The sequence below is a fragment of the Agelaius phoeniceus genome, chromosome 2 (assembly GCF_051311805.1).
Source record: "Agelaius phoeniceus isolate bAgePho1 chromosome 2, bAgePho1.hap1, whole genome shotgun sequence".
NCBI lineage: Eukaryota > Metazoa > Chordata > Aves > Passeriformes > Icteridae > Agelaius > Agelaius phoeniceus.
The window spans coordinates 111,992,772-112,008,885 of record NC_135266.1 but is presented as its reverse complement, the minus strand read 5'-3'; the positions used below and the strand labels follow the sequence as shown (position 1 = coordinate 112,008,885).

The window sequence follows — 16,114 nt, the reverse complement described above, 5'->3', positions numbered from 1 at the left end:
TCATTAAAACTGTGATGCTGGCTCACTGCAAACAGCTGTCAGGATGGGTAATTTGGGAGTGCATGTGGAATGAGAGAAGAAAAGCTGCTGTAAATGCAATCCAAAGAGGGGATGCATCAAAGCAAGCCCAGTGATTTACAAGAGGGTGGGTTGGTGAAACTTCCATGGGTGGAAATAAAGAAAGTAGGCAAGACTCCTTGTATCAGGAGTCACCTCTGATAATCCCAAGACATTTTCCCCTTGGGTACAGTTTTCTATAGTGACAGGACAAGCATTACTCCAAGTTGTGCTCTCACAATTAGCTGACTTAATTGCATTTAGACTGTTTTTACCTGTGAATGTACACAGCCTGCCTTGTACCAGCCTCACCACTAAATGTTTTATACTGGAGTGAAGGGGCTGAGGGACAAATACAATTACAGTCATTGCAGCAGAGTGTAGACCGAAAGCAAAGTTTTCTTCAAGGTATCTAAAGAACCTTTACAAGATCAAAAACTTTCATTAAATTTCATTCCAAAACCAATGCAAAAAGCTAAATGTTGTTAAAAAAAAAAAAAACCTCTTAAAGTTTACTTTGCCCAAGTAGAGTTTGATGTTACAGCATGTTCAGATTTATGGTGGAAGCATCTCAATTTAATTTTTAACAGGCTGCCTTATGTAAATCTCTAAGTGAGAGAACTCATTAAAAATTGTAGCAGAGAAAACTGTGGAATTAATCTATGAACTTTTATTCATGATTATCTGGCCCTAGAAAATTATTTGACATTGCATATGGATGTCAAATACTTGCAGACTGAACTCTGCTGGCTACAACTCTTACTCCCAGCTTGCAGCAATGACAGGCTTACACTTGAACTTAACTAGTTCCTTACATCTGTTCTTACATCTTATATCCCTGAAAAGTGATACATGCTCAAAAATATGCATCTGTTATAAAACTTTACCTGTGTTTCTCCTTACCGTGGAGATTTCACTCTTTTAGGTGAGATCTGTAGGATCCCTGCACACGAATCTGCAGGATTTTGTCCCAACAAAGGCTAGAAAATAGGAAAGGATAAAATTATTGGTGCTTATAAGACATTCTACATTTCCTGAGCTCCTGTTTCTCTTGTTCTCTCAGGAAGCCTCCCACCAGCTGCAGTCTCTGAGGAGTAGTGAGAGCTCCTGATGTCATACACCCTCTGAGATGAGTTGATACATGAAGTGAATTCTGTCTTGAAACTGCTTGATGGCCACTTAAATTTAACCAAATTTTACTTTCTTGAACACAGAAAGTATATTTCTCCTTTTAAAATGAAAGTGAAAACTAATTTTAAAAGTTTCCCTTAAAAAAATATCAACTTGAGACTGTTTCCCCTTTCTTTCTTTCCCCCTCCCTTTCTTTCTACCTAAAAAGTGAAGATTTCAAGAAGAATTTATGAACTTAGATAATGTGCATTCTAGTCTGAAGAAAACATTAACCCTCCTTTTTCTTAGATCTAGACTGCTTTCCTTGTCTCCTCAGAGGCATTGCATTGCACAGATTTGCTTTCTTTTGTATTTACAGTGACTTTTACAAAACTCAAATCAGGGTGGTAGGAGCCTTCTAGGAACTTGACTGGGATTTTAAAAAGAGTTTGTATTAATAAGTGGCAGGTGTTTTGTTTTCATTTTTTGAAAGTAGATGGGGAAATACAATCTTACTATTTCTCCTGCATCTAGAAACACAAAGCTTTTAGATATACATGGACTTAGCATTCTATCTCTTCCAACTAATGTCAGTAATGTGCAGGTCTGGAAAAACTATTTTACGCATTTATGTATGTACATCTCTTAAAATAAATTTTACTGTGAATTATGAGTATTTTCTTTTTTAATCTAGTTTGCATGGAACAAAAAAAGACCTTTAGCTATTGATAAACAGAGATTCAATCACATAAACATTTTATCTAAAAAAGCAGACAATTGGGAGCATTTATTTACCAAATAACCCTATATGGCTTCATCACCGAAAGAAAATATTTTTCTAAAGATATCTGCATTGATTTTAATTAGATCAGATCAGCATAAACCAGTTCATTTTCAATAGATACTGACATTCCAATATTCCACATCATATTGATTCAAAATTGTTTTTTGAGAGTTATAACGAGAAAAGAAAATGCAACAGAGGCTTGCAATACAGCCTGCTCTATGGAGCCAGGTAAATCACACTTTGCAAAATCATTTTCCCCTCTAATAGAGTCAAAAAATGGTTATTATTCTTTAGGGTTGCTGCACTTTAATTTATTCTTCAATTCCCAATTGCCTGAGTAGTTTTTTCAGACGTTGCACAGTCCATCATGTGTTGCATCTATTTTCTGTTTGAGAGAAATTGTCTTGATTTCCATAACAAAATAATACTTTGTGCTATTGTGATAACAATACTGCAACAATCTGAGATATCCACTGACATTTCCATCTCTGCCTTTGTTCCCAGTAAACTGAGATTTCACCAGCACCATCCTAATCCAGTAAGCTTGGATTTGGCTGAAGCATTGGTCAAGCAGCATTTTACACATTAGAAATGATATGAATAAGATAATAATGCTAATAACAGAAGGATCTCTTTCATTTTTGCACCAATAATATTTTAGATAGAAAGATGTGACAACTGATCTTGCAGAATGTGGCTGCTGCTCGCCAGCCTAGAACAGCCTGGGGAAATTGTTCAGGCAGAATCTCCAGTTGTTTTTCCCACTACTGCAAGGCCCCTGTACCATTAGCTGGCAGCAAAGTGTTTTTCTGAGTTTGGTGCTGCATCAAAGCTTTGAGTTTTTGTTGGGAGCTGTAATTCCTAAAGTGGCCATCTCTATCTCCCTAGCCAGACCTCTCCTTTGTACTCTGCCAGCCAGACTTTTTCCCTCTTCCACTTATTTCTGCTAAAAACCTGCAGCCTCCAAAACTCCAGCACCTTCTTAGGAACATCAAGTCACTTGGCAGGCTAATTGCTTTTCTGCTCGAAGAAGTTATCAAGTGAGTACACTATTTTCTATAGTAATTACAGAATGACCCCGGGCCAGACTGTGTACAACAACAAACCTCAGTAAGAAGGCAGATCTTTGCTATTGTAAATGGATAAAACTCCTCTAGTGTCAATGGGGTTGTTACTGTTTCTATGGGCAGATAATTTGGCTTGCAATAGTTGGCTGTTGGTTGACTTTGTCTTTTTAGGAACTATTTCTGTATGAACTCCACCTATAATTGCAGGAAAGCAATTACACCTCTTTTACCTCCAAGGTTATGATGACCAATACTCTCTTAGAACCCAGAATAGCAAATTTAATTCAAATCATTCTCTCCTTTGCCAACATATGGATCAGGCTGCTCACTTTCATTTTAGAATATTTCAAAGTGCTGCTCAATAAAATCCCCAGATGGCAGAGCATTTAGCTTTCCTCCCCCAGTCAATAACAAATGCATGCTCCTTTCATTGTCTCTATTAAAGAGCTCAGGTGCAATTACATCATGGAAAACTTGGTTCTCTTTTCTTATTCAGTGAAAGATGAAACTTCTCTGTGTCCCTTGCTATAAGAACTTTAAGGATAAGGGACTACAAGGAATGGATCAGTCTGCTACTTGTTCAGACTTGACTGCTTGTACCAGTGTGAAGCAGTAGCTGTTACTGGTCATGAATGTAGAAGGAATTAAAAAAAAATTAAAAAGAAGAGGCTAGAGGGAAATATTTCAAACAATTAGCCATGAGCTCACAGCAGGACATGTATCTGAGGACAAAGCAGGAAACAAGGTCTCAATTGTTTCACAGCTATTTACCTGCTATGTATCATGCCTTGTTTAAAGATGCTTGTTTAATCATCTTGTTCTTAGCTTCACTGTTTTTTTTTTCCTTGCAGTTATTATTTCCTTACAGGAAAAACACTGGTGTTTTTTATGAAGGCTGCCATTAACTCGTCAGCCCCGAGAGACAACAGCAACCGCAAACAGGAACTTAAATTCAGAGTTGTTAAGCTGATTATGGCAAGGGGTTTAATGCATAAACTCATCTTCACAGCAAGGGATGAAGGCCACAGGGATAAAGGAGATTGCTGGTGGTCAGGTGCCTGAGTGAGATACCTTGGAATAAACATTGTGGGGAGTCAAACATACAGTTAACCCTGGCCTGGTTCTATTTTTGAAATTCTTATGAAAAAACCCCATCACCTGGCAAGATAAATGATGACAGAGTTGGATCTCAAAAGCTCAAAGTCATAATAATCAAATTAACCTTGTCATAACAAATAATCAAATTAGCTTACATATATCTGTCTAGTTTATCTCCAGAAAACTGGGGAGTGTTTGAAAATCTCATGAGTAAAAACAGAGGAAGATCTGCTCTGTGAGCTCCTAGGCCTATAAACAATCAAATCAACTCCCTGAAGAAATAGTAGCCAAGGCTCTTAAAGGGAATCTATGTTGACTGAGAGATCAGATGTGGCAGTATTAACACATCTTTTTGGCAAGCATATTTACAAAGATATAACACTGCCAAGACAGGTCCCTTTATTCACCATCAGAACTCTGACACATTCACATTTTGATGTTTGGTTTTGTTTTTCCCCTAAGTAATAAAGTTACAAAATAATTGCAAGGACGACCCATGACCTTATGTAAAGGTTAAACCAAGAGGTAAAAGAATCTTGGCTACTTGTATTAAAAGAAATATTAAAACTGCTTTTGTTAATGTTCAAATCCATGTTCTTCCAAATTCTAGATTCCACAGTATAGCTCTCACTGTTAAAATAAAAGTTAAAAATTTACCATATGTCAAAGAAAAGGAAATATTACCCCTGGGTGCTTGTCATTATATCTCAATATTGAAAAAAAAATTGCAATTGTTTCTAATTATCAAGAGTAATGATTCTAAGCATTGTTTCTGAATTAATTTGTTGTAGTCAGCTGTCTGCATTTCTGTTTCTCTAAAAACAGGCCAAAAATAATCCTGTCAGATTCATTTGTTTATGTTCAAACAAGATTTCTTTTCTGTTCCACAAGGCAGGTGATGCTTTGTTAGTTTTATCTGCAGCAGGTGTACAATACTTCAAGTGTACTATGTTTCTTTTTCGTTTTTAATTGGGATTTTTAAGTGACAACGCATTTTTATGCTGTGCTTGGGTTTTTTAAAGGTTCTCATGCCATTTTATCTACTCTAATGTGGTTTTGCTCAAAGAAAGCCGGCATTTATTTGGAAAGAAATGAGTCACTGTCAGCTACCTGGAAGACAAGTGAATCTGCCATCCCTCTGACCAGATTTATTTGTTGTTTACACTTCAAGTTCCACCAGAAGTTCTAGATAAGTTTACAGTGAAAACACAACCATGGTCACCAGGAGTGACAGGGTTTTAACAAGCACAAGAGAACACCAACAGCAAACTTGAGACTTGAGAAAAACAAAAAAAAAGGTGAGGAGAGAGACCTGGTAGGTTACCCAGAGTCTCAGATCCATACAGGAGGAAAATTCAGACTGGTAGCCCTTGAGCTCTCATTGGCAATGCCTGGTTTCTTCCCTTGGGGAAGATAAATACATTTACCTCAGCATTCCAGCTGCCTGTAGTCATGAAGTTAAAATCTGGGGAACAATTTGGTTGTCCACACCAAAGGTTACAGCAGAAAACGAAGCCAAAAAATGTGCTTACCAGAAATCCTGATGAGCCATCTTCAGAAGTGTGTTTCCACCATTTTTACACCTCCTTGACAATGTTTGTAACATCTTGATCAAGTCCATCTAGCCAGCATGCACACGCATTCATTGTTCATTATCCTGAGGTCACCTCCTAATCTCCAGGTCCTTCACAGTTCTGTCTATCCTGCAGTGATGAGATGTTCTGAAAGAAATACAGCAGAGTACTTGCCATTTTAATTTGGATTTGCTAAGTGAATTGATTCATAAACAATAACCATTTTGTCTCAGGGTATAAATACATGGCTAATAAAAGCTATGTTGAAGCAAGGAAAGATTTCCAACTTGCCAATCATCTTGCAAGTTTTTAAGCATCCTCTGTAGCAGTATCCTCAGATATTTTACACCATAGAGCACGTGTTTGTAAGCAGTACCTGAATTCCTGAGCAGAGGTTTTTCTCCTTCCCCAGGGTACTGAAGTTTCACTTCAGAAGAGCAATAAGTCCTTTAATCTTAATAAACAAAATAATAATAAAAAAGAATGGTCTAAATGGTTTCCTGATATTTACATTAACCTTTGAAAAGGTCTTCTGTTTTCTATATTACTCAATAGAATTTTTACCCTTTATCTGAAAAATTCAAATTGATACTAAAAGCTGCATGTTTCCAAAACAACACTGCTTCTCATAAATTATCCTTTTCCAACCATACAGTATTTTTAAGGGAACTGAAATTGCAGAAACCTTGCCATTTACACAAACCCCAAAAAAACATTTTAAAAAAGAATTTGAGACACTGTGGTTACCAATATGTATATATCATGCCATTGTAAATTACTCTTTGTCTTACTATCTACATTTTAAAACAAAAGTTTCTGACAAAAATGCATTTGGGCAATAGTTACTTTTAGACTCCTGGGTTTAAAATGTGTCTGAGAGAAGATATTCCAGGGGATGGATGTAAAATTCAATTCAGTGTAATCTACCATTTTGGAACCTGGGAATAAGATGCTTTTGAAGATTTTATCCATAATTTTTTGTTTCCATACTGGCCCTAATTCTGGGTCCATGCTTTTTTGATAGTTCTTCTTTCATACAGTTCATACATTCTTTCCTTTTATTATATTCTTCCTGTTTTGTGTGGTCAGATTCAGTTTTCAGTAGAGGCTTTAGAAAATGCTCCTTTGAATAACAGAGACAAAAGAATGTGGCCTTAGTCACCTCATATATTTATATAAATATATACATATACATAAACATATATTTATACATATGTTTGTAAAAGGATGCTCCAGTACAAGCACATGAACTAATTAACATTGCCTCATTATTGATTAGCCTAACTGCTTCTGAGATAGTGGACTCCTGACTTATCAAAACCTTGCAAAGACTTTAATTTGTATTCTAGTGCTCTCCCTACATGTCTAGAAGCAATTTCAACTTTTGCCTCTTATATCAAGAAGGAAGCTTGAGCCAGGAAGTGAAGAGTGTTCAGAGTAAGAGGCATTACATCCAACACCACTTTAAAAACATTACACATGCAGTGAAAATGAAGCTTGGAGAGAGAATGCATGCTTTGAGCAATTATAGGTGAGAGATTTTTTTTTTTTCAGATTGCACTTTATTTGTGATGTCTCATTAAACTGACAGTTTCTTAGGGAGGGGAGAGTAATTTGAATTAATATAGTATGCATTACATATATATTGCCATATGGATACTGCAATTCTTTAATGAAATAGAATTAAAAATGTAAGTTATTTGTGGGCACAGCCAAAAGTGTATTTCCAGGGAGATGAATGCGTAGTAAATCCCTGTAAGTTCATGAGACATCAATGTAGGTGTCTGCAAGTAACAAAACACATGTTACCAGTAATAGGAAATATTTTGGCCCACTAGTATTTAATTAAATATTTTCATAGGCTTCCAAGTGTCTCATGTGAAAGTTCAAGCATCAAAGTGAAATTTCAGAAATTAACTTGCTTGTTTTAAGAATGAAAGTAGCTTCTGTAGTCACCACTAAACTGAAGTATTTAGACACATCTTCCAAAATGTGATAACTTAATTAATTCCTTCTTAATTTCTTTGTCTGAATATACAAACTTCAGAAAAAATATCATACATCATGCTAATGTCTTACCTAATATATGTTTGTGCCATAATTTCTTAAATTTTTTACTCATTGTAAGCCTTTCCCTTCTGTAATAAACTTTTGTGCAGTGCAATAAATTCCTGAGAAAAAGAAGAAGGTTCATTGTTACTTTAACTACAATGTTACATGGTTTCAGAGGGTTCAAATTCAAATTCCACAGTTTTTAATTAGAAAAATCTCAGTAGTAGTATATATTATAGGCTAGAGGAAGAAGTTTATATTTTAACAGGATGGACTCACTGAATTTGTTGGAATATTAGATGGAATATGCTTTTTTAAAACTTATTAATATATTTTAAAGCAACTTCGACCTTCAGAAATAAAAGTTTAGGAAAAGGCCCAGAGGATCATAAAATGATGATGATGCTTCAAAAAACCTGTGTTTAAGTTGTCTTTTAGTCTCAAAAGTTCAAGGCTTAAGCTGAGATGAATGGACATTTATAAAGAAGAACAGCCATGTTATCCTTACATCCCTGCACACTCCTAACATGGAAATATTTTTATTGTCTCTGGAGAAGTGTACGATCTTTTTCAGGGAGGAAAAGTTAATTGGTGTTTTTTCCTTTGTCAATCACACTAGTTTTGCCAATGTTCTTTTTTACAAGAGAGATTCCTCAGTAGAACATTGTGAGTAATTGCTGAGCAGGCCCTGCACACCCAGAAAGTGTATGGAAGGTTCTGGAGAAGATCTTTCCCTTCTTAAAAAACCTTATTTTCCCCATCTAACCACAAGCAAACTAAATACTTTCACTGTTTTCACTTTGCCTCCTCTGTTCTTTTCTCTTCCATTCTTACATCTCATTTTTCAGTGCTGTGACTCCACTTTTTGTACTTCCCTCTCTACTCACTTTCTTTATTACTCCCTCTTCCCACTTATTCCAAACCAAGGCAGGTGCTGTGTAACCCCCCAGGAGCACATTTCTCTGTTCATCTATTTCTAATAGATGTTTCTATCAATTCCTTATTTCTGTGCCAGGCTTTCCCCATGTCAACAGTCCCACTGAGTTCAGTGCAGCCACACACCCAAGCAAAGTCACTGAAAAGAGGTTTGGAAGCATTTGCTGGATGAGAACCTGCAAGCAGACAGAGCATTTTAGTGGAAATTCTGTGGAAATTTTGTGGGAAGTGACTGTGTTCCACTCACTGCTTAAATATCCAGACAGCCTACCCCAAAACAGGGTTTGCTGGGCTGAAGTGATGCACAGACCTGTCCCAGGCCCTCTCTCCTTAGTAAGGAAAATGGCAGGAACTGTTGAGCTCTGAGCTGTGCTTCATCATATTGGAATGAAAGCAATAGTGACTCAAATATTCTTGGGCAAAATTTGTGAAGATTAATTCAGGACATTGAAGATTCATTTATAAAAATGATAAAAAGTATAAAAATTACAGAAGTATCTGGTATTTCTTTTTCCCGTGCACTTCTGACACATAGCATTATAGCAGAAAAGGGAAAAAGAAAGGGATATATTTTGCCCTTGAGAGCAATAATATGATTAGAAGAAGACAGTTTCAGATCTATTGAATATTTCAAACCATACATTTTAATGTGTGTTTCATTAACTTTGGGGTGGCAATGAAAAGGAGGCTCCTTCACATTTTTTTTTCATACTGTTCCACTTCATTATTAAGCAATGATGCCAAGCTGTTCACCAGGATTGCTGCTAGCAGGCTTGAACAGCTTCTGCCAAGTGTGATTAATGCAGATCAAACAGAGTTTATTCAGTGGAAGAGATTGGCAGATAACATTTATCATCTCTTAAGAAAGTTGGGATTTCCAGACTGACATCAGGCTGGTGATAAACTTAGAGGCTGAAGGATGTTTGACCAACTAGTTTTGCATATCCTTTAGAAGAAAGTTGAATTCCACTTTGATTAGATTTGAAACCTGAAGAGAACCTCATTTACATGCAAAGCCTCCTCCAGTGGTTAACTTTGTTGTTGAAAGGACAAGGCATATCGAGAGGCTTATCAGTGACTGTACTTTTTTTTCATAAGTATAAAGACTATGTGTCACTCACCAACACAGAGCAGCCTGGCACTGGCCAAATCAGGCTGCATGAAGGGTGGGGGAATAATCCAGCCTGGATTTAATTCCTGCTTTGTTAGCTGGAGCAAGCAGTTCCTTCCATTTTTTTTGTTCTTTCTGTCTGCTTTGCAGTATAAACTTTTCAGAGGCCCAAGTTCAGAGGAAGTCTGAAGTACAAAACAGTATTTTGCTGTCTTAGGCGAATATCTTTCTAAATAATGAGAAGATTTTAATGAGAAAACCGAAAGTTATTTAGTCTTTACCTTTCTCAGAAGCTATTATCCTTAGGTTGTTTTCCTGGCTGCTGAGCAACACAAAAGCTGTGTTGAGAAACTCATTCAGTTTCTGAGATCTATTGCTTGGCCTTGAACCTCTAACACAGACCTTTGCACAAAGACCTTCCTAGAATAACAGTTTTCCACTTCCTCCACCTTCCTCAACCAAACACAGCCCTAATGGCAGTCAGCATAATAAAGTCTCCAGCACAAGAAAGCAAGTTCCTAACTGTAGTCAGCTAATCTCTGAGACACCCTGTGTTGTCTCAGGTGTTTGGAGGCTGCACAAAGCTCATTAGCACCAGATAAATCACATCCCCAGGCTCAGCCAGCTCATCAAGGGGAGGTTATTGCCCATATAAAACTGTCTTGGCCACAAAGACCTTTCCTTCCCTCCCATTTTGCCTCACACTGACATAACCTCTTCTGCCTGAGCAAGAATTTCTCTGCAGTGACAAAAGTCCCTTTTTGATATCACTGTGACCTACCTAAGGCATCTGTTTGTCACCACCAATTTCCACAGACGACTTCTTTGGAACATGCTGTGGTTCCCAAGGCTCCAAATTAGAAAGTTTACTTGGTTTATCTTCTTACAGAAAGGATACTTCATAAAAATAAGAATAATTGTTTATAACAAGCAGTTTTTTCTCTATAGAAGAAAAGTAAACAGAGAGACTATTTTAAAAATCTCACTCTATAGCTACTTTTAGCAATTGCAGGTAGCATTTTTTAGCATGGTGGTTTCCTCAATACGGCTGAAGCCATGGCTCAGATTTGGCAACCTTTTAAAGGTGCTCTTTTATTTGTTTATTTTCTGAATCATTCTGACCACCTTTGTACTTAGAAAAATCTGCTATTGCTAACTCCCTTTCATATTGATAACACAAGTTTGGAAATATGTTTTCTCAGAGACCCTGTACTAGACATAATTACTTCATCTGGATCTTCACCCTTAGCACTGTCTTTGGCAAGGATTCATGGCTTTACACGAGTCCAAACAGCAATTTTAAAAGAAAATAGCAACAAAACCCAACAGCCCAACACATATAATCTGATGCTGCAGCTTATGCCATGGCTCATCTGGCAGATGTTCTGAAGTGAGTGCCTCTGACTCTCAGAGCTCTGCTTTCTGTTCTGTTTGCAAATGATCATTTCTGCTTTCAGTGGTGGTTCCATGCCAGATCCCTGAGGGCAGTGGCAATATGTTCCATTTAATTTCAGCTTTCACTAGACCAATATATTTTTAAAGTAATAGTAATGCAGAGTTATGACCAGAGTAATAAGGCTGTGCCCAATCTATCCTTGGGGTTGTTTGCAGATGGCTTAGTCTGGTGCTTACTGCTGGAGAACATTGGCTCTAAGGCCTCCTTAGCATCTTCCTTCAAGCCAAACTGGAGGATTTTCAAGTCTTGTCCTTTGCCTGCTCTGCACAGCAGCAGCTCCAGGTTGCTGGCTCAGGCAGCACCAAGGTTACTCACGTTGCTGTGCAAAGTCCATCGCTCTGCTTTACTTCAGATGTGCTCCAGGGGCAGGAGGTGGACACTGGGCTCCCTCAGGAGCTCAGAACACACCAAGGCCAGCCTCCCCCAGCAAAAAAACCATCTACTTCACTTGGTGAAGTTCTTTCACAGCTTCCAAATCAAATTTGCTTCTCCTTAGCTCTGCGCAACGCCACTCTGAGAATAGCTGCATCTCCTCTCTCCTCTGGCAAGTGCCCAAAGCTCCACAATCCCCCTGAATCACTGTCAGCTGCAGTAAAGCAGCTCAAGGATCTTCTGTTTACATCTCAAGATACAACTGGAACCAATCCAGTTCAAAGTTGTCCAAGAGTACAGTCAAAGTCACTTTTGTCACCTCAAGAGCGAGGCAAAAGAGGCAGCTCCTGCTTTTGCTAAGGACAACTCCTAAGGCTTGGGCAGGGAGGGGGTGTTTAACCCCTGTTATCTCAAGGGGTTAGGGCATGATTGCCCCCCAGTCACCATTCCCAGCCTCTGCTGGGGCTGCTGGAGCAACACCCTCCTCAAAGGAGGGAGCTGAGACCATGGACCAGCATTTGCCCCTTCCCTGCTCACCCCTACCCCAGGAAAAGCCTGGTTCCTGTGACAACAGCCATGCCAAAGAACAAGCACCTCCCTTCCATCACTAAACCTGCCCTCAGCCAGGAATGCCTGCAGCCCCTCCTCATGATAAACCTGCACTGAAAGGCAATTTGAGCATTCATAATCTCCTATATCAGGCTCTCATGCCATTAATGCCACCAATGCTGTGACCTTTTAGCAAGATATCAGGTACTAGCAGCAGGCTCAGAATTGCAAACTTTAATTAAAAACTGTATTTTAAAATAAAACTCGGTTTAGATGCACTGATAAGTGATTTTCACTATGTGAAATTTCAGAGTTGCTTTCCTGGGGGGAAAAAAAAAATCATTGCAAGCTTCCTATTAATTTCTGGCTAGCTGGGTTTCAAGGACAATTTTATTAAAAATGAGCAGAGCCTTCTGTAATAAAACCTTTGCAGTTGTTATGACCACCTGTGCTACCTCCCACCTTGATCCACCACATGACACAGCACAGCTAATTTTCCCACATCCTAGCAAGGAAATTGAGCTGTTACAATTTCAGACGATGGGGCTCACATACATATATTTTAGACTTCATTATTTTTCTGTATGACAAGTCTGAAGCTGGCAGAGGTTGCCTAAACAGCTTTAAGATCTCTTTCTCTATGCAGCATGGTATAAAAGTTCAGATAAAATCATTTAAGTTTCTGAATTGGTGCAAAACAAAAAACAAGAGGAAAATAAAACTGGGTTCCTCATTGCAGTGCAGAGCACTGGCTGTACAGGAAAGGTCTCAAAGGAGATGATCTTAATGGATTACTGTTAATAAACATTACAGTTTATTAAACAGTTTATAAAACAAACAACAGGGTGGCACTCATCTGAACTGAAACAAACAGGGAAATTATGGCTCTTGAGGCTTACTCACCACAGATATATTGCTTCCTGCTCTCTCCTCAGCCCTAGGTCTAAGTTTTATGAAAACACTAATTGTTCCCCACTGTCACTCTCAACCACCAATGACTCAGGAGAAAATAAAAACAAAACAAAACAAAAAAAACCCCCAAAAAACAAAAAACAAAACAAAACAAAAAAACCAAAAAAGCCCAACAAAAAGCCAAGCACACCAGCCTGATTGGGTCCCCACAGACCAGCCTTTTTTGGCTGTGCCCATCTCCATTTAATTTCAGGGGGCAAAACCTCCTAATCTTAGCCACAAAGGAAGGGCAGGAGAATTCATTTTAGGGAGAGAGAGTTGGCAAGCTGAAAAATGGAAAGCAGGGGAGGAGATTATAATTAATGCATATGGGTAGTTTACATGCTGTCTCCTCTCCATGGTGAGAATGTAGCAAGCTGTCTAATTGGAGCCTGGTTTTTGGCTCCACTTAAATTCCTCAGAAAGCATTGCACTCCACAGGCTGCACAGTTAGATTTTGTAGGTTTTGGCCACAGCAGAAGCCTAATAAAAAATACTGGGATGAAGAGGGCAAGCTATTTCAGGCATAACATTCTGGAGCAATGCAAAGAGGTCACAACTGGTGAGAATCTGCATGAAATTGCATTAGGCACAGATGAAGTGTCCGATCATCTTTCTGCCCAAATTCATAAATATATTAGCACACACAACCATCAGAGTCACATCTTGTTTTTATATCCAGCAACCACCCTCTTCACTGGTCCCTGACAATTCTGATAAATTGCTAGTGCCCTTCAAAAGAACTTTTGATTTCCATTTCAAATCCTGCCCTGGGTGTTGCCAGCATATATGTGTTTAAAAGAGTGCAGTGACACTCTGGAAAGAGAGTGGATGCAGATCTTTCTTGCATTTGCTCAGAGCCTTTGCAAGCCCTGTAAGCAAAAGCTTTACTACCTAAACATTTTTGTTTTCAGTTATTAAGCTTTTCTGTTTTAAAAAAGTCGTTAAAAATTTAATTCCCATTATGCAAAAAATGAATGTTAAACAGCAACAATGCCTGCTAGTTTAGCCAAATGAAGTGGTTAGCTATCCAGTAAATTATGCAGCAAATTGCAAGCTGTGTGAGTCCGATCTTAAAGGTGCAAATCTGGAAGCCCCAAAAGTTTCATAGCTGACATCCAGGAGAGTGAATTTATTGAGTGAGGACAATACAGACACCTGGCAGGGAAATGGAAACATTAGTCTAGAGTGGGGCATCAGCCCCAGCCTCATGAGTCTATGCCTTGGTGCTCCTGTGGCCTGTAACCAGTGAATAAGAAGAATTTAAGTAAAATACAGACTAAATGAAAACTTCATACTTTAGTAAAATGCAGTTAGATATCTATTTCAACTCCAAATGGATGCTTTATCTAAGTGATGTGAGTGACCACTTTTGAGTGAAGTTAGAAAGCAATTAATAATGAGGTTTAAGGAAAGTCAATTTAAAATAAAATGGTGTATACAGAAGGGCAAAGCTGCAGCTTCTAACACTTATCTGGAAACCTGTGTGCTCAGAAACTGTTTACTGAAGTCACAACATTTATTAACTGCATCCCATTCCTCCTAAAAGACAAAATTTAACTATAAATTATTTGGAAAGGCCAGACTCCCTACATTAATTTACTGAGGCTTTCATCTTTCTGCACAGCAGTGTATTTTTAATATTGCTCAAAAGATATCAAGTACCTTCTTTCCAACCTATTCACCAGCTCTAAATGGGATTTGACATTACGAGGTCAGCTTTGCTTTGCCTCTTAGATGACTTACAAATTTGCAGAGACATAGGTTCACTGTTCTCACATGGATCAATGTTCAACAGACCACTGGTTTTGATGGCAAACATTTAACTTTCAGCCATTAAGTAGAAGAGGAAATTCAGGTTGTAACAAATTACCTGGCATCTAAACAATGCTAAAGTTGTCCATTAGGAGTGCCTGTAGACTGTGCAACAGCACATTAGTTTTAAATTGCAAAGTTCAGTCAATGGAGTGATAGAGTTCAGATCTGAAACGTTTTACTGAGCTGGTTAAAGGCCTGAACAGTGAAATGTATTTAAAGTGAACAAGAGTAGAATGGAAATATTTATCTATGATCAGAAGAAGATTGCAATCCCCCCTCACAAGAGTAAAAAAAAAATACTGAAAAGCACTGTAAAACATAATGGTAGTTATAGGTGATTTTTCTATAAAATTGCCATATGAAACTGATTTAATTGTGTTTCAAACTGTGTGGACATCCTGAACAAAAGATATTTTTTAGCATTATATTGCACTTGGTTTTTCCTACCTGCTACAGCTCTTTTCTCCTATATAGTCATGTGAAATGTCTTTTTACATCAGCTTCCCAGTTAGGAGTGTTTTCCACCTTGAATAGGACTGGAAACCTAAATAAAAAGAGGAACAAAAATAAGGAATATATAAAGGAGAAAGACAGATAGTGGCACTGTTTGGGACAGTGGTGTAGAAATGAGATATTTTAACCCTTTGTAGTTTAAAAATGTTTCATTGGAAACTATTTTGGACTATGTGTCAAGCTCTATTTACCAGCTGCTTTTTACTGCATCATGGATGAGGAAGCACAAAAAGTATTTTCCTCGTGAAAGGTTTCTCGTGAAACAAGCTCCCATTCCAGATGGAATGTGTGTGTTAGTGAACTATCTGGAAATGCAGCCACAGGCATGCAGGGAACTCTCAAACCTCTCAATCAGACCATTTGTGGGTTTTGGGCTGGTTCTTGGTGTTTGCCTCCTCAGCCTGACTCCTTGCTTTGGGTTTCTCTACTCTGTACTTTTTTGGCCTTCAACAGAAATGTTTTGTGTTTATCTCCACTGTTAGCCTGAACTGCAGTTCCTTGAATAATCACATTCTTCTGCTGTACCAGGGATCCCAAAAGGAAGCAGACCTCAGTGGAGATGAATCTAAGGGGGTTTAAAACATAAATGGAACTCATATAGGCTGCAGAGACAGTGACAGTAAATGAGGCTTTTCTGTTTCTCGATGTATATGTTGAGAGTGT

At 38.1% G+C, this 16,114-nt stretch overlaps 2 long non-coding RNA genes across 2 annotated transcripts; both read right to left on the bottom strand.

Annotated features, from left to right (window-relative positions):
* Positions 1-544: 544 nt before the first annotated feature.
* On the bottom strand, positions 545-15,484 carry LOC143693493 (uncharacterized). Its single transcript, XR_013181197.1, has 3 exons — positions 15,386-15,484; positions 5,652-5,840; positions 545-1,037 (listed from the first exon to the last, which is right to left on the bottom strand). It is a non-coding gene; the product is annotated as an uncharacterized LOC143693493 (long non-coding RNA).
* Positions 6,560-9,884, bottom strand: LOC143693494 (uncharacterized). Its single transcript, XR_013181198.1, has 3 exons — positions 9,803-9,884; positions 7,773-7,864; positions 6,560-6,816 (listed from the first exon to the last, which is right to left on the bottom strand). It is a non-coding gene; the product is annotated as an uncharacterized LOC143693494 (long non-coding RNA).
* Positions 15,485-16,114: the final 630 nt, after the last annotated feature.